This window comes from Bos javanicus, chromosome 4 (assembly GCF_032452875.1).
Source record: "Bos javanicus breed banteng chromosome 4, ARS-OSU_banteng_1.0, whole genome shotgun sequence".
Taxonomy (NCBI): Eukaryota; Metazoa; Chordata; class Mammalia; order Artiodactyla; family Bovidae; genus Bos; species Bos javanicus.
This window is the reverse complement of record NC_083871.1, coordinates 75,754,125-75,772,661: the sequence shown is the minus strand read 5'-3', so window position 1 is coordinate 75,772,661 and position 18,537 is coordinate 75,754,125. Positions and strand designations below refer to the sequence as shown.

At 44.2% G+C, this 18,537-nt stretch overlaps 1 long non-coding RNA gene across 1 annotated transcript; it reads right to left on the bottom strand.

The window, feature by feature from the left end:
* Positions 1-791: 791 nt before the first annotated feature.
* On the bottom strand, positions 792-8,258 carry LOC133246276 (uncharacterized). Its single transcript, XR_009735994.1, has 2 exons — positions 8,043-8,258; positions 792-2,375 (listed from the first exon to the last, which is right to left on the bottom strand). It is a non-coding gene; the product is annotated as an uncharacterized LOC133246276 (long non-coding RNA).
* Between the last annotated feature and the right edge of the window lie 10,279 nt (positions 8,259-18,537).

Genomic DNA, 18,537 nt, shown 5'->3' with positions numbered 1-18,537 from the left:
CAGTGTAGTATTGTTGGAGGAGTAGACACATAGATCATCAAAACATGATGGACAACATCATTAGTATTTAGGGAAATGCAAATCAAGATGATATAACACTATGTACCCATTAGGATAATTATGATAATAATTAAAAACAGATAATAACAAGTGTTGGTGAGGATGTGGAGAAAATGAAACTTTTAAACATTGCAGTGGGAATGTAAATGGTGCAGCCACTTTGGAAACCAGTCTGATATTTTCTTACAACGTTAAACGTAAATGTACCACATGACAGAGGGTCCAGTCCAAGAGAATCTGAAATGAAATGAGGAACAAAAGCATATGTGCAAACAAAAACTTGTATACAAATGATCATAGCAGTAGAAGTCATAGTGGCTAAAATGTGCAAGCAATCCAAATGTCCATTAACTTGTGATGTGCTAAATCTCTGTCATGTCCAACTCTTTGTGGCCTCATGGACTATAGCCCACCAGGCTCTTCTGTCCATAGGATTTTCCAGGCAAGAACACTGGAGTGGGTTGCCATTTCCCTGCACATATAAATTATGGTATATTCATATGAATTAAAATATAATGGAATACTATTCAATAATAAAATAGAAATGGACCACTGATGCATATTACATGAATGAACCCCAAAAATATTTTGGTAGATGTCAGATGCAAGACTACATATTGTATGATTCATTTACATGAAATGACAAGACTAGGGATTTACTGCAAACAGGAATAAGAATATTTTCCAGGTATTAGAAGTACTCTAAAACACTTCTGTTTAGATAGTGCTAATGGCTGCACAACTCTATAAATTTATTGAAGTCATCAATTTACACTTAAAATGGGTGAAATTTTACCATATAAAATATATCTCAATAAAATTATTTTTATTTTAAAAAAATCAGTATGACAGTTTTCTAATAAAGGCATGAGGCATTTTGAGGAAAGGGTACCTTTTTCATCCTCAGAAGGGCAAGATGAATCCTCAGTTCGTTTGGAAGGGTAGGTTATAGACCAGATTGCAAAGGGTCTTGGGCCATACTGCGTGATTAAGGCTTGATTCTTCAGGCAATGGGAGACTGTCCACGGTTTTGAGGCTATCAATTCAGTTCAGTCGCTCAGTTGTGTCCGACTCTTTGCGACCCCATGAACCACAGCATGCCAGGCCTCTCTGTCCATCACCAACTCCTGGAGTCCACCCAAACCCATGTCCATTGAGTCTGTGATGCCATCCAACCATCTCATCCTCTGTCGTCCCCTTCTCCTCCTGCCCCCAATCTTTCCCAGCATCAAGGTCTTTTCAAATGAGTCAGCTCTTTGCATCAGGTGGCCAAAGTACTGGAGTTTCAGCTTGAAAATCAGTCCTACCAATGAACACCCAGGACTGATCTCCTTTAGGATGGACTGGTTGGATCTCCTTGCAGGCCAAGGGACTGTCAAGAGTCTTCTCCAACACCACAGTTTAAAAGCATCAATTCTTCGGTGCTCAGTTTTCTTTATAGTTCAACTCTCACATCCACACATGACCACTGGAAAAACCATAGCCTTGACTAGACAGACCTTTGTTGACAAAGTAATGTCTCTGCTTTTTAATATGCTGTCTAGGTTGGTCATAACTTTCCTTCCAAGGAGTAAGCATCTTTTAATTTCATGGTTGCAATCATCATCTGCAGTGATTTTGGAGCCCAGAAAAATAAAGTCAGCCACTGTTTCCACTGTTTCCCCATCTATGTCCCATGAAGTGATGGGACTAGATGCCATGATCTTCGTTTTCTGAATGTTGAGTTTTAAGCCAACTTTTTCTCTCTCCTCTTTCACTTTCATCAAGAGGCTCTTTAGTTCTTCCTCACTTTCTGCCATAAGGAGTCTTATCAGAGCTATGGTTTAGAAAGCTTATTTGGGCATAACTGTGGAAGACGATTTCAAAGAAAAATGGAAAAAATAAGCCCTGTGGAAATGAATTTTCATGTATTGTCAATAGTACATCTAATATGTGCACATTCATACATTTTGCTTAGTTTCTGAAAACTCACTGGATTTGAAGCCCAAAGACATTTGATTGAAAAACCTACTTCTATTATTAGTAGCTGAACAAACGTGGGGATGTTTCTTAATCTTACTATAAAATGAAGATAAGGGCTAGGAACTTGTGAAAAAAATATAGGTAATGAAAAATGGAGACCCAAAGTAACAACTTACCTCTCTGCTCACTTCCCCTTCACGGTGCTCATCTTCCTAGATGTCCAGGCCCAGGGACTGGATGTGGTCCTTCTCCCCAGGCTGGTACTGTCATAGGTTCTGTGACCTCAACTCCACTCAACCTCCACCCTCAGTTCTGCTTGGTCTAAAGCTACTTCCTTGTTTCTGGTGCTTCCCCTTAAAATAGAAACACATTCAAAATAGCCACTTTAAAAAAAAGAAAAGAAAAAAAATTCAACCTCTGTTAACCTAGTCACTTTCTAGGTATTCACCATCTTTTCCTTCATAGCAAGTTATGCATGAGTCCTTCACCACCTCACTTCTCACCAGTCCTCTGCCTTCTGCAGTCTCATTTCCCTACTTGGCTGATTAAACTGTCCTTGCTGAGTTAAATATGATCTCTGCCCTTTCTAAATCCAGTTCCTAACCAAGATGGTTTCTTCCACCTTGGAGCTACTCAGGATTGCTGCATCAAATTTCACTTGTGCCTGTAACCCAGGAACCTTTTGTTTTACTTGGAATTAAAAAAAAAAAAAAAACCAACGGACCTGTTACTTCCTTAGCTTTTGAAACCATCTCCTGCGTTTTTCTCCTGCTTCTGGAGCTCTTCAGCTAAGTCTGCAACCCCTGCCACCTCTTGGCCTGAGTCTCTTCTTTCATGCCCTTCCCAGACCAGCCTCCAACCACCACCTCACATTGACAATTCCCCACTCGAGATCCTCAGGCAATTCCACAGTCAGAGGCTGACACACCCTACTGCCGGATAAACTTTCAACCCTCATCTGTCTACACACTTTATTCTTTCCCCACACACTTGATCTTCTCACATTCCCTGATCCTGAGATATCCTTGATCTTTGTAACAAATCTTGAATTCCAATGGTGAGTTGAATGTTGTGATGGAACAGGTCCTCCTTGTTCTCCAAGAGCTCTGCTGTGCAACAGATCCTCAACTGGAGACCAAAGCAAGACTCCTGCCTACCCCAATCAGCCTTCTGCTGAGTCTGATCAACTGAATACCATCAGTGTTCCTCACATTGCCCTCTCCCCATTTTCTTTCTACCATCACCCTAGCTCAAGTATGCCTCATTTTTTGATCCACCTTGTAACCAGAATGATGCTCCTTAATAAAATACATATCCTGAAATGCTTTGGCATATATTAAATTCTACATTTTCTACAGCTCAACCCCTTCACATTACCCTTAGGATGGATGTAAAGTTCTTTGGCATGATTGCCAGTGCTTTATGGTCCTTCCCAGCATTGAAGTCACCATCAGTTGCACTCTTCACACCACAATCATCTTTAAAAGCACCCAGACTACAAGCATATAAAGTGCTGGAATTTCCAAGAATATGCTTTGCTCTTTTGGTCTCAACCCTTGTGTCTTTGTACCTGTACTTTCCTCTGCCTATACCTACTTCCTCTTCTTTTCTTCCCTATTGAATTCATATTGTTCTTTGAAATTCAGTCTATGAGTCATAGATATACACTCACACATATATGTAAGTTTCAGGTGTACAGCATTATAGTTTGACATCTGTATACACTACTTTGTGAGCACCATCACAGGTCTTGCTGCCACTTATCACCATACAGTTGACCATCTTCACCTATTTTGCCAACACCTGAAGCCCTTTCCCTTCTGGTAACCAACAATCTTTTCTCTGTATCTGTGGGCATGCTTTGCTTTACTTCGTTTGTTCATTGGTGTTTTTTGTTTGGGTACCTTTTTAGATTCCATATTTGAATGAAATAATACACTAATTGTCTTTCTCCATATGACTTATTTTACTTAGCATTAATAGCCTTAAACTCCATCCAAATTCCATTCCTTTTTATGGCTAAATAGTATTCCTTTATTATACATCTTCTTTATCTATTCATCCATTTACGAACACTTAGGATATTTCCATATCTTGGCTATTGTAAACAATGCTGCAGTGATATTGGGATTCTCATATCTGTTCTTTTCTAAATTTTCATTTATTTATTATTACTTTTTTGGCTATGCTGGGTCTTCATTGCTACATGAGGGCTTTCTCTAGTTATGGCAAGTGGGGGCTACACTATAATTGCGGTGCATGGGCTTCCCATTGCCGTGATTTCTCTTGTTCTAGAATGTACAAGCTTCAGTAGTTGTGATGCACAGACTTAGCTCTAGTTGACTAAAAGGCTTTTTGTCATTTGTTTTTAACCATTAATTAAGGGTCGCATCTATTTTGACTCCCTAATTTCCATCCTGTGTGCCATCCCTACAGAAGTATTGCTGTTTTCCCAAATTGCCAGCTTTTCCATGCCTTTGTTCTATTGCACATGCTATGTTCCCTGGCAACATGATCCACTTTCACGTGTCCATTCAACTCCTACCTGTCCCTGTGAACTCACTTTTAAGGTCATCTTCTATGCAAAGCCTTGTCCCAGCTGTCCAGTCTAGGTTCCCTCCTTCCTAAGTAGCACTTGCCACATTATGTCTAATTTACATATATCACTTATTTTCCTATATTATGAGCTACTTGGGGAGATAAGGATGTCATATTTGTGTACCTCCAGCATCTAGTGCATTGCTTGATTCACAACTGCTGCTGCTGCTGCTAAGTCACTTTAGTTGTGTCCAATTCTGTGCAACCCTATAGATGGCAGCCCACCAGGCTCCCCCGTCCCTGGGATTCCCCAGGCAAGAACACTGGAGTGGGTTGCCATTTCCTTCTCCTATGCATGAAAGTGAAGAGTGAAAAGTGAAAGTAAAGTTGCTCAGTTGTGTCCAACTCTTAGAGACCCCATGGACTGCAGCCTACCATGCTCCTCCATCCATGGAATTTTCCAGGCAAGAGTACTGGAGTGGGGTGCCATTGCCTTCTCCCATATTTTGGATATTAACCCCTTATCAAATTGGGAGGCTGTCCAAACTGTAGATGGTTAGTAGTTTTCTTTTCTGTCCCCATCTTTCCTATACCCATCTCTCTATAATGTTTGTCAAACATTGTTTTCCATGTCTGTCTTCCCCAGGGTGGTAAGAGCTACTGTAAAGAGAGGCACTGAATTGCTTAGTGACTGAACAACAAAAACAATAGCTGAATCTCTAGTTTATAGGCCAGGGTCTGGCACACAGGAAATGTATGTAAATGACTGAACCAATAACCCAAACGAAAGGACTTTCTTAAATCTAAACATTGAATATATACAAAAATGACATTATCATATGAGTTTTTGTTGCTTATCCAAATAAAAAAATCTTAAGAATGTATTTAGTCTTAGCCGTAATGTGGTTTTCCCTTCGGTTTAAGGAGACAATTCTATTTGATTCCAAAAAAACTTTTTTTGGTCAGAAAATGATGTTCCCACTCATAATGAATTAAGAGCTGGACATCCCGATAAGGACAGAGGAGAGGACAAGAGTCGTTCCCATCCCTGTCTGTCTCGCTGATCCCCTGCTGGTGCCGCCGATGTTGTAAAACTAAATAAACACTGGAGGAGCTGGACATCTGTCTACTGAGGCTTGACCTTTCCTGAACTTCAGTGCTGCATCCTACAATTTTGCTTATATTCTTCCTAATCTGTTTGGTCTGGAGCTGGAGCTGGACGGCTCCTGACTCTAGAAGACTCTTCAGGCAGGGCCAGAACGGCTCTCATGTGGCTCAGCCTGGAGCCATCCCCCCATGCAGACATTCTGGCTGTCTTCATCATGGGTGTAGGAAGTACAGCTTTCTTACTTGACTTTGGAGACCAAAACCCAAAATGCTCATTGCTACAGGGCCTGAAAAGAAGAAGATTCCCACACAAAAATCAGCACTAGTAGGCTGGAATATTAGACTGGAGGGTGAGGAACCTTGTCTGTGTACATTCTGTGTACCACTGTCTTCCTTTTACTCACCTTGGCTATCCAATCATAAGTCCACCTCATCCTACAGGCAAAATTTTGGCCCTGGATGTATAAACATTGAAATTTCTTGCTCAGATTTTCAGCAAAATGAAACCACTCTTCACCCTAACCCTTCTCCACCCACGTACACAGAATCTAGGCTAAGACTGGAGACAGTGGACAGGGTGGAGATGGGAGACAATGGTTGGAAGGTTCAGGGGTCAGGGGGCAAGGGTGAAGCTGGTCAGCCAGTGATAAAGAACCAGGAAACAGCCAGAGCATTTGCAAATGGCAATCAATGATCAGTTCTGGGTTCCCTTTGAGGAACGCGGATATCATAAAATATGAAAATGCTATGTAATGTTTGTGTCTTAAGTTTAAAAAAAAAAAGCTGAGCCCAAGTTTGTCTGATTTGTTTTTAAAGAGCTTACACTGACTACCAGTTCTCAGCCTCCACCAGTCCCTTGGTGCCCTGGGCTCTCTACTCCAAATGGTTTTGTTACTTTTATAATTGTTATAAAGATGAATGATGTAAGTGAAGCACCTGGGACCCTCCCAGACATCACAAGCTTCTGACCTGTGTTCACATTTCCCATCACCACTGTTCCCAGTAATTCCTCCAGCTCCACATCAATTCATGTCAGTTAGCTTCAGGGCTTAAGGCTGAGATTCCTGAGCCCTGCAGTATGTAAGGAAATCTTACCTTAGAAGATCAAGCTCCTTGTTTTTTAAAAACTTGCATTAAAGGGAAAAAGAGAAAAAAATCCAGACTCTTCTCAAAAGTTCTTATTGGCTCACAAAGGAGGCTAGAGGTCCTCACCTGATGCAGGGAGGGAGCCAGGCCTGTGGGGCTACTTGGCAGAGGGATGTGTGTTTGAGGAAGTGGAGAATGGAGGCTGCAGGAGGAGGGAGCAGGGAAGATGGGGATGGGCAGGGGCTCCCTGGTCAGTCACGGAGGCCAGGTCCTGAAACAGGAGAAACCCCTCGTTCTCCAGAGAGGACTCTACACTCACAGAGCTGCACGTGCCAGCCTGCAAGACCTGGCTTGTCAGTCATTGTCAGTTGACTTTAATGGGCAGCAGCCAGTGTTCTGCGATGAAATGAAATAAACAAAAGAGAAAGATTAGAAGACGGAAGAGAAAGTAAGGGAAGGTGAAGGGCAACCATCAGCCTGCCTGGCCCCGAGGAGGTAAGCCACTTTCTGTGATGCTTCTGTTTCAATTCCGTGTGTGACAGTAGAAGTACCAACTTGTGTTGTAAAATAGATGCCTTATAAAAATATAAACTGTGTTCAAAGTGACTGGTTTAGTCCACTCAACCAACTGACTCCTCTTCTTCTGAACCACATCTGTCTTCACTCTCTCTGAGGAAGTCAAATTCAGAGAACAGCTCTAAGACTGTCTTAAATGCACAACTACCTTTCTCATCATGACGGAAATCTTGTTTTGCCAGAAAAAAATCTTTTAAAACTTTGTAAGAGCACGGGAAAATAAAAGTTAAGGTCTTTAGCCAAAAAAACCTTTACAGCACTCCTGAGAAACAACCAGCCAACAGACTTACGAGGGAAAACCCCAGGGAACTCACAGCCCAGTCCCCCAGGCAGAGAGAGTACTGAGTATTCTAGACAACCAACCATTCTAGACTCAGAATCAACAAGTACCAGGGGCAGGAGGGGCATGGGCAGTTTCCATGACTTTGGATAGACACTCACATTCTTAAGTTAATACAATATCATTTCTTCCCCAGTCACTTAAGCTCACCATAATTATTTCCTTGCTAAGCCAGAGCAGTGGGCACAGAAGCCAGCCAGGCAACGCGGTGTGCCAGGAAACCTGTAAAACCCGAAAGGGACAGAAGCCACAACCCCAGAAGAAAAGTTATCAGTCCGGCCATTAAAATGGAAGCTATTGGCCAATTTTCAAACACAAAAATTACAGTGTCCTTACAGTGAAGATATTTGCTGAAAACATAACAAAGGAGTACCTTCTAGAAAAGTGGGATTCATCATGAAGTTAATGCAGTGGAGGCTTCAGCACCACTTACTCGTGTGGGTTCATCCCAAGGTCGGGCAAGGAGCTGGAAGTAAGCAGCTACATTCTTCTCTAATTTTATATTATTTTCCTTGCGGATGGTCCTCTAAACTTGATCAGCTTTAGGAACCACAAAACCTAAATCCATTCTAGATTTCCAGAGCAAAAATATCCTATAAACCAATAAGAAAAACAGAAGCATTACAATAGAAAAAGGGGCAAAGGATATGAACAAATAATTCATAGAAGAAATGCAAGGAGCAAATAACCATAAGACATGTGCTCCAAAGCACTTGTAATTAGAAATATGCAGATTAAAACAAAAATGAGGATTTTTCTCCTTCAGATATGCAAAATTTTAGATGGCTGATAATGTTCTTCCATGGTGAGGATGCATACAATCTGACACATGTTGGTTAGAGTAGAAAATATCCAGGTCTTTTAGAAGAGCAAATTGGAAGACCTATCAAAGCATGTGTGACCTTTAATTTTCAGATTCCGTTTCTAGGAGTCTGTCTGATGGACCCACACATTCCATGAGGAAGTGAACAAGAGAATGTCTGCTGCAATACCGCAAAAGTCAACTTAGAAGAAGCCTAAAAGTCCAGCAGCACAGTCAGATGTCCACACACCCTGCCTTAGAAGGAATGAGAAGATACATACACCCTGTTCAGAAAAATAAGCCCACAAAGAAACATTTTACATGTGAAATTCGGAAGTTAAAAAAAGACTAGTGTGTTCTGTATTGGTGTCTTCTGGGAGAAGCACTGAGCCAGACAAAATTACAAGATTTGTTCAAGATTAAAAATTGTCATCAACGAAGGCTAAGTGTCATTCTCTCCCCCAAGAACACCTGCAGTGGAATTTCAGTTTCTTGTGAGCCCTTATTCAAAGTTAGTTCTTTGAACACATTTTTATATTTCTTATCATTTCCTTTGCTTATGGCCCCATTTGCTAATATGATTTCTACTCTTCCAGTCTCCTGCAATTCCTCCCTATCCTGGCATTTAGTATGATCAATGACTTGTTACTCATCATACAACATGATTTCACTTTAAATGTATTTCTATGTGAGGGATCACTGGTTGTATGACTCATTCTCATTGAATGCAACATGGTCTTCATTCAATGTCAGGTATACCACAAGTCCCTTTATTCTCACCTTGATCCCCTTCTCTGGGAGGAGGTTTTGTGTACAATGGTAGGCGAATCCATACATTCGTCTGAGCTACTATCATAAACGTGAATAATGCCCCAACCACCCTTTGAGACAGAGGCATCCTGATTTCAAACCTCACCTTGTGCCCTGCAGCCCCACCTACCTCTTGGGTTTATAGTAAATAAGTTGATGAACAGAAAGTCCTTAGCCCTGGGAAAAGTGGGAGTGCAAAAGCGGGTGTGCAAAAGCAATAGCTGTTTTAAATGACATTTTCGTTATAATTACCTGCTTTGTCAGATAACAAACACACAGTACATTTTCCAAGATTACTCACATAGTGAGGATGGCTCTGAACTTCAAAACCTCATTACCAGATCCTGTCACTCCCTGCTGGCCAGTGCCAGTCCATCAGGGGTCCCTGATGCCCACGCCTCCCTGGGAATATGCCTGCCCTGTGAGGCACTGCTCAGGCTGTCACTCATTCAGCACAGGTTACAGTTATTTTACTAGGTCTGCTAAAGAATAGAACTCTATGCCAAATGGAGCCTGAGATATTTCTTTATTTTTTAAAGATCGTGTGTGTCTGTCCTTTTGCATACAGCTGCCTCCGTAGATAGACTAGCGAGAATGAATCCCTCCACAGGTCAATTACCACACGAGAAATGCACATTTGGGTATCTCCAGGATCCCCCAGTTCCTGCTCTTGAGAAAGGAACCAGAGGCTGTGCTGGGACAGTCACTTCAGGCCTGCCGGAACCCCCCAATCATCTATGGGCAAGACCTTCTGTGGCCCCCACTCAGAGAGTATGGCCTTCCATTCCTAGAACTCCACTGTCAAGCCCAAGTTGGCCAAAATGTGGGTGCTACTTCACATCACATTGGGTAGGGCTATAATCCAGGGCAAACTAAAACAAAGCAGAGAAAGAGCACACATCTGAGTGGTCTCAGCCCTCAGGTTTTGCAATTTTCATCTCATTACTATTCAGATAATTGATATAAGGTCAAATCAGAATATAAAAGCACCTTATACAGCCTCACAGCTGCCAACTGCCAACAAAGCACCCAAATAAGCACCTATCTATTCAATTTTCTGGTCAATGAATGATTTAAAAGATTTGAATTTCAAGTACAAATGAATAGAAAAGGTTATTTGCCAGGTAGAGTATAAGACTCTTTATCAGAAGATATCCACAGAGGAAAGACAAGTAAAGGACACCCTTTACTATCAGATCTAAGCCTCCCAGCCCTAGTGGGCACTAAAGGAACTGGCCAGCCAGTGGACAGAACTTTCCTCTAACCTAACGACCTGACACTTAGAACCAAAGCAGCTACGTGGCTCAACGCCTTCCAAACCTGCAGCCAGATCCTGGAATTTAACCTTGTGGGGACCAAGACCAGTCTGGGAAGGTCACTCTGAACAGTGAATGTCCACATTCTGAGGGCACAGCCAGCTGAAGCTCCTGCCCCAGACCAGAGAGTGCAACCTCCCCTCCCTCTAAGGAGAAGCAACTCGGACCCTCCTGTCAAAGAAGGGGAGCGGGAGGTTAGCCAGAGGGTGCGGTTTCTGGGTTTCCTTGCTCAGAAGGAAACCCTCCATCCTCAGCTAACCACCATGCAGGGAAGTCAGCCTGGGAGGCAGAGGAAACACTGAGGAAGAAGGGGGAGGGGAGCAGTCCCCCAAGCAGGTGATTGCCTGGATGCCCTCCCTTCAAAGACTTTGCAGAGGTCTTGCCCTTTGCCCAAATCCTCCAGACAGAGGGCCATCCCTCCCTCAGCATGCCTCCCTCAAGCTGTAGGTGCTTCTCCTCCAACACACATTCCTGTGGGAATCTCTCTGCCTTTTCCTGTGACCAGACTGTTGGCTTCTGGAAGGCATGAATCAGCCCTTACTCACACAGGCACCACAAGGACGTGGTGTAGTGGTGGGAACTAGGAGGACTCACCGCTAGATAAGTAGCACAATGACCTCTGCAGACCTAGATGTCCTGAAATGCTCCCTTTCCAGGATTCCCTGAGTCAGAGGCAGGAACCTCCTTGGATCCAAAAGCACCAGGTCACTCAGCTGGGCTCCTGGGTCACAGAGCCTGATCACAGACTCCAAGGCTCTGCACATCTGGCCATAGAGCAAAAAGGCCAGAAGAATCCTACAACAGGGCTCTGTGTGCAGCCTAACTGGGAGGAAGGGCAGACAGACGGGCATAGACTGGATGTGTCTGTGGTGGGCAGGTGACGCAGCAACAAACATTGAAAGCCCCAGCAAAAAAAAAAAAAAATGGAGTAGGGCAGCGAAGCCAGTCATGGCCGAGAAGGAGGGCTGGGTCCCCCCCCCGCCCCCAGGCACAGCGCAGCAGCCGCATCATCACATCCATGTCGGCTGCTCAGATGGACCATGCACACAACACACACGCTGCACGGTATGACTAGGAGACACTGCTGGTTTCCCAAGCACGGGTATAGAGACTGGAGCTAATCTGCGCTTCAGACATGGATACAAATTACCAGGAATTTTCACCTTCCTTGCTTTACTTTACGTGCAGGGAACTTTGCAGACCAATGAACCAGATCCTTCAGCCGCCATCCCAGGGACCTTGCTGGAACTGGAGCCCACCGCCCAGGGTTCTGCTCGACGCTCAGACATCGCCATCTAGTGGTGAGGATGTGCAAACAGCACCCACTCTCCCATGCATAAAACATGCGAATTCTTGTAAGAAATAAATAATTTTTTAATAATGCATATTTTAAAATATTTTTCTTCCTTTGAAACAAAACATAATGAAAACGGAACTTTGCTTTGGCCTTTTAGCCTCCTAAATAAAAGCGGATAATGAGAGAAAAACCATGTCAAGGATTTAACCAACCAGAAGTCAAGGAGTTTGCTCAGTGCTTTGTTTCAGATACTTTTCCCCCCATAAATGGCATAATTCTTCTTTAATGAAGCACAAGACAAGTGATAAAGCAGTGAAATTTAAACTTCACATTAGTGTGCAGATTCCTTCTCGGTCATTTTCCAGGGAGAGGACACAAATTCTCTGAGGCTCATACTCTTAATTGCAAAATGGGAAGAGCATCACTCGTTTCACAAGATTGAATGATAAGAAAGTGGGAGTGATCATGTGTGCTCAACCTTGGCCAACGGACTCCACCCAGGAGAGCACTGACCAGCCAACCCCAGGAGCATGCAGCTAGCGTCTGTGCAGTGTCTAAAGTATTCCAAACAAATATCAAACATGGTAGAAAAACCCATCCGTTTTCCATGTGCTCAAGTGTCTAGAAAACACTTCTAGTCTTCATTCTGGGAGCTCGGGTTCTGTGGCTCCAAGGAGCTGATGAAGATTCACTGTATTATCCTCCTGGCTCCACAACCCCTTTCTCAGTAATGAGCCTTTGCTCCTAAGACCACCTCTTCAGGATCCCACAGTGATTCTGCTCGTAGACTCACTTCCTGCTCCTGACAGTCTCTCTTCTCTCTCCTCTGTGCGCAGACACCTCCCAAGCCCTCGTCTAAAGCCGATCTTTCAGTGGCCAGGCTGCCCCTCCGGCTGTGGATCTACTTCTGGTGGATCATAACAAGCATCTCTGCTTCCTCCCAGCCACCTCCTGAGAGCCGCCCCACTTCAGGTTGGGTGCAGGAGACAGGAGTATAAAGCTGAGCCACACTCAGGGGTAGTGGAACAGACCCAGGGAGATACCCTCCAGGGTAACACAGGCCAAGTGCTAGTTTTAGTATGAGGGTGAGGAATTGCTGGGTCCCAAGAAAAGGTACAATTCTGCTAGAATCTTCCTAGCAAAGCACACACAGTCTGCAGCAGGACAGGGTCACCGGAACTGCCGCAGGGTCATTGGAACCGCTTCTCTGGACTCTCCTGGCAGCCCTTCAGGCCTGAGCTCTGGCTGACCACCCCAGGGCCACATCTAAGAGGACCCTCTCTGTTCCCCTGATGACCCTCCACCACCACGTCCCTTGCCTGGGTGGACCTCTCTTCGTGCCCCACAGGGCGGCACACATCCCCCAATGCCATGCACCATCACCTTCCCTGATCTCTTCTCTCCCAGTGCCCACCAACCCAACCCTCCATTCGGGTTCCCACAGCCAGCCACCGGCCGCTGCATTGTCCTGCTTTCCTCTGTTTCTGTCCCTGGCACAACTGCTTCCCGTGGCCCCCCGTCTGCTGGACATGGTGCATGATGTATTGCATGGAGCCCATGAGTGATGACTTCTGTACAGGACCCTTGCAGGGAAGCCGCGGACCAGGAGAGCTATCCCCACCGCCCCCATCCCACTCCACCCCCAGCTGGTGCACTCCTTCCAGGCCTGGCTGAAGGGCAGTTTTAGCCCTTTACATCACTTTGATGTCCCCGAGGGGAGACACCAGCCTTTCTCAGCTCGAGTGTTGCTACTCACGTTTATGGGGAACAGAGTCATAAGCATGCAAAAGGCTCCCCACTCCCCCATCTGGGATGGCAGCCATGACCCTCTCCAGGGGCACCCAACACCTCCCTATGTCCTTCTGTGCTGTTGCGAGAGAGGGATGTTTGCCAAAGCTCCCCATCACCCCTCTGCTCTTAGAAGCCACTGAGGAGTGGAGCCAGAGTCCTGGCAGTTTCACCAGGAGCCCATCTGCTCAGGCCCCCTGAGTTTCATCACAGCTCCGAGCTCAGGCAGGTCTGCATCTGTGAGCACGTTAGGAGGCTCCATGGCAGTTGCAGCAGCAGCAGCTGGGTAGTCACGAGCCCCCCACGCACCCATGCTCAAACCCAGGTGTGTCTCCCCAGCTGTGAATGGGGACCCATCACAGTGACACCATCTCAGGGCATCGGCAGGTCAATGAAGTGCCAGATATCCATTCACACCTAGGGTGCTCATCAAATGCCCTCAGGACGAGGGCCGCTAAGGCATCACTGTGTGGAATCACCACTGAGGGTTTCCTGCTCTGTAACTGCCCTTCAGCGCATGAAGGACACCTCTGTCTTTCAGAATCTGATTCCTGTCTCTTCCGTTAGTCCTTCAGGGGTGAGCCTGGCCACCTGGGCCGACTGTGATTTACCTGGTGCCTGCGCTCTGTCTCAGCACGATGTTATTCGAGCCGTGTGTTGTCTCTGGTGGATAAAAGGGTCTTCTCACAGTCTATCAGCTGAAAGTCGAGAGCAGGAGCTTTCTGGAAAGAATGCTTTCCATCCAGATCTCATGAATTTGTAGGGCTGGTGTGGAATGAGATAGTAAAATAAAGAGAGCAGGTCCACAATATGAGGGGACCCTTGCCAGAGGCTCAGAAGGAAGTCAGCGATTTGTTTTATTTGAAAACTTTTAGAAACATAAATCCATTAAATATTTGATGATAAGTTGAATGGTGAGACATTTTTAATGGGAAACGCTGAGATTCGCTCTTGAATAATTATCCCTGCTTAATGTCTTCTCCCTCCTCACGGCACTGTAGCATTTTGCTATGCATGAGGTCATTATACATACACAGTACTTTCAACTCCCACAATATTCCTAAAAATGACTGTGGCGGGCCCCAGGAAACCATTATTACAAAGGAGTAACAGAGATTGGCACAGCTGAGGAACTTGTTCCCAGTTATTCCCCCGGAACTGGTCCTGTGATAAGACTTTCTATCTGGCCATCACTCAGTGACATGCAGGATATCTTCCCTTTGCTTCATTTTGCATTGTTGTTATCCTTTCTCCCGAGGATCCACTGCCTGATTATTCCAGTCATGTTTCATTGTGTACACACACCAGGAAGCTCCTTGGAAAGATGAAAGGTTTGAATTGGAATATCTGAGAAAAACTGCCATTAAGGATTAGTTCTAAAAGTGCTGAGCTGATGGAAACCCCGAAGCACGAGCTGTTGCAAATTCATCAGGATGACCACAGGAAGCCTGGGGCCAGCCTGATTTTCAAGAGTGAGTGGGTGTGTGAATGTGTGTTTGAAGGTATGTATGAGTGTGTGCATGCATGAGTGTGTATGCTTGAATTTGCATAAGAATCTGTGAGTGTGAAGTGTGAGGGTGAAGTGTGAAAGTGTGAGGGTGAAGTGTGAATGTGTGAGTGTGAAGTGTGAAGTGTGAGTGTGAAGTGCATATATGAGTGTGTTCTGATATGTGTGTGAATGTGTCTCTGTGTGTGAGAGAATGTGAGTCTGTGAAAGAGTGTACCTATGGCTGTGAGTGCACACGTGAGTATATTGTGTAGGGATATCTTTAAGAGTGTGTATATATACATATATGTGTGAACATGTGTGTATCTGTGTATGTGTATAGTAGGGTATCTTTAGGGTGTGGGAGTATGTAGGAGCATATGTGTGAGAGCATGAGTGTATATGAGGTACATGTGTGAGCGTGAGCACCTAGGTATGTTGTTTGTGGGCGTATTTAAGTGTGACTGAGTGCCTGTGTTGTATGTGTGTGAATGTGTATGTGTGAAAGCATTTATGTTTATGTGAGCGCCTGAATGTTTCTGTCTCTGAGTTGTGTGTGAATATTTGTATACTTGAACTGTTCCCAACATGTGACAACCGAGATTTTCAATCAGGGATATTCCTGTTGTTTATCAGATGAGTCCATTTCAGAGACAACCAAGATTTCTTGATCACTTTTCTATAGATTGTGTCATGCACCCCAATGATCTAAAGCTACAAAGTGAAATGTCATTCTGCCTGGTCACCCTGAGGCATCGAACTGTATCAAACCCCAAAGAAAGACTAAAATATACTCAGTTCTATGTGAAAAGTACCTGGACAGCTCCATCTCAAAGTATCACTGATTAGCTAACAAACCCAGTCGGCAAGCGTTGTTTATCCTCAGGAGCTCCAGAGTTTTTCATTCATTTCATTCATTCACAAACTTCAGAGTTTTTCAACATATGCACATCAGATTGCTCAGGTTGCTCATCAGATCCTGTACCCTAAGCATCAATAGGCACTTCCTAATTTGAACAATCTCAGCTCCCCCATCCTCTAGTGCCTGCCTCCTATTCATTCTTCGGTAACATAGTGAACTCCATTTCTCAAAGAGAAAACCACTTCTCCTTTTTAAACAGTCACAGATCTGCTCTTTTAACTCAAGAGACCCCAGAGGATAAGCATGGGTTCCCAGAAGCCTGACGAGGTCTGGGACAATGGTGAGTGGGTTTGTAAGGCACAAGCATTGACAAGGGAGTCCATCGCTCCCTCACCTGCATGGGGTCACCCAGCCCTCACCCGCACCCTCACTGGCAGGAAAAATGGGAAATTATTGATTATCCTCGGGAAAGAATTCAGGACCAAATGTTGGGTTTAAGTGGAGCAAACTGCCTCATGAATATCAGAACATGGGTGGCATCTCATTTCTATGCCCTCAAATCCAGTCCAGGGCCAAATAGTACTGAGGAAAGCAGTTGACCAGGGTCAGAAAATCTGGAGGTAAAGATACCCTCACCTACTAAAAATGTGGTGACCTGGCCTGGGAAAGTCACAACTTCTCCAAGCCCTGATCTCTTCATCTTTGAGATAAAAGGATCAATAATACCTGAGGTTATGTGGACCCATAATATTTGGGATTACTCAAGTAAACGTGGACTCCACCATTAGTTTCAGGGTATACTAAGTTAGAAAGAGGACACATTCTGTAAATGAGGATTAATATAACTATGAACAGAGGTTGAAATTTTCACAATATTTTGCATTTATAGCATTGGTCAGAGAAAAGAAAAAAAGAGACAGCTAAGCAATTATGAAGGGAAGGACTTCCCTGGTGGTCTAGCGGTTAAGAATCCTCCTGCTAATGCAGGGGACACAGATTCGATCCCTGGTCTGGGAAGATCCCACATGCTGTGGAGCAACTGAATCCGAGAGGTACAACTACTGAAGCCTGAGCACCTAGAGCCTGTGCTCAACAAGAGAAGCCACTGCAGTGAGAAGCCCATACACAGCAGCTAGAGAGTAGCCCCCACTTGCTGCAACTGGAGAAAGCCCACACACGGCAACAAAGACCTACTGTAGCCAAAAATAAAATTAATCAATTAATGTTTTAAAAATTGTGAAGGGGAGCCCAGAGCCCTGCAGGGTAATGGAGGCCACCTGGCAAGATGACGAAGATGAAGCCCGAACCTTCGGTTTCTAGGGGCACAGGACAAAGGGAACCCTGTGCAGTGAGCTGCTCTGAGGCCCCTAAGCTAAAGAAGCAGACTTCTGGAAGAGTCTCTGGAGTCTGAGAATCACTTCTGGCACTCTGGCAAAATGCTGACTTTCACCAGAAAGTGCATAAGCACCCCAGGACTTTAAGAAAGCAGATGCTGGAGGGTTTAGTGATTGCAGAGCTGGATCTTGGCAAGAATATGGAATTTAACAGCTAAACAAAGATGCCAATTGTTTAAAATTGGCAAGACCCTCACCTTTGGATTCCCATATTACACACACACACACACACGTACATGTACACATACACACGCATCCACCTCAAAAGGGACTCAAAAGGAGAGATTTCACAGTATGTCTAAATTTACCTCTTGTTACAGAAGCATTTCAGGATAGATAATTTGATCTATTTTTTTGCTTAAGACCAACAAGGCTTCATTCTTCCTCACCCAAGAGCTCTTATGATGAGTTGACACACATGCACAAAGCTGAATATATTACCTTAAAGTCGAAGACTTACATTTTGCACGCAGGTGACCAAATAGTCCCAGTCAGCGTCTAAAACACCTAGGGAAGTGACCTCTGCTCCCTTAGGGCAACCTTCAAACAACCCCAGCTCCTAAGTAGGGGATGAATGGGCTGAGAACAAGTCACACCCATTTCTTTTTTTAATCTTTATTTTTTATTGGAATATATAGTTGATCTATAATATTTCAGGAGTATAATAAGTGATTCAGATAGATATATACATATATATATATATATATATATATTTGAAGCATATCCAATTCTGCCATTGGTTCAGACATTTTAGGATAGGAATATCCTAAATTGTTAAAACATTTTAAGTCTAAAACATTTTCAATTTGGGTTTTTTCTTCCTGGATGTCTGCTATCCACTTGTCTCCCTTCAAAATGGATACCATTTTCCCTTTCTCTGTGGTTATAAAAACCAAAAAACTTCAACAAAGAGAGTAAGCTAAGAAAAGAGAATAATCCAGGAAAACAGGGATGGTGTGACCCATCCATGTTCTCACAGATCAAGAGCAACTCTAGTTTCTTGGGTTTCCAGGCGCTGCACACAGGCACCTGAGTGGTAAGGGCATCTTCCGTGTCCCGGAAGCAGCCAACAAAGTGGCCTCCTTGTTTGTTTCCTCCCTTAAATGCTGAGTC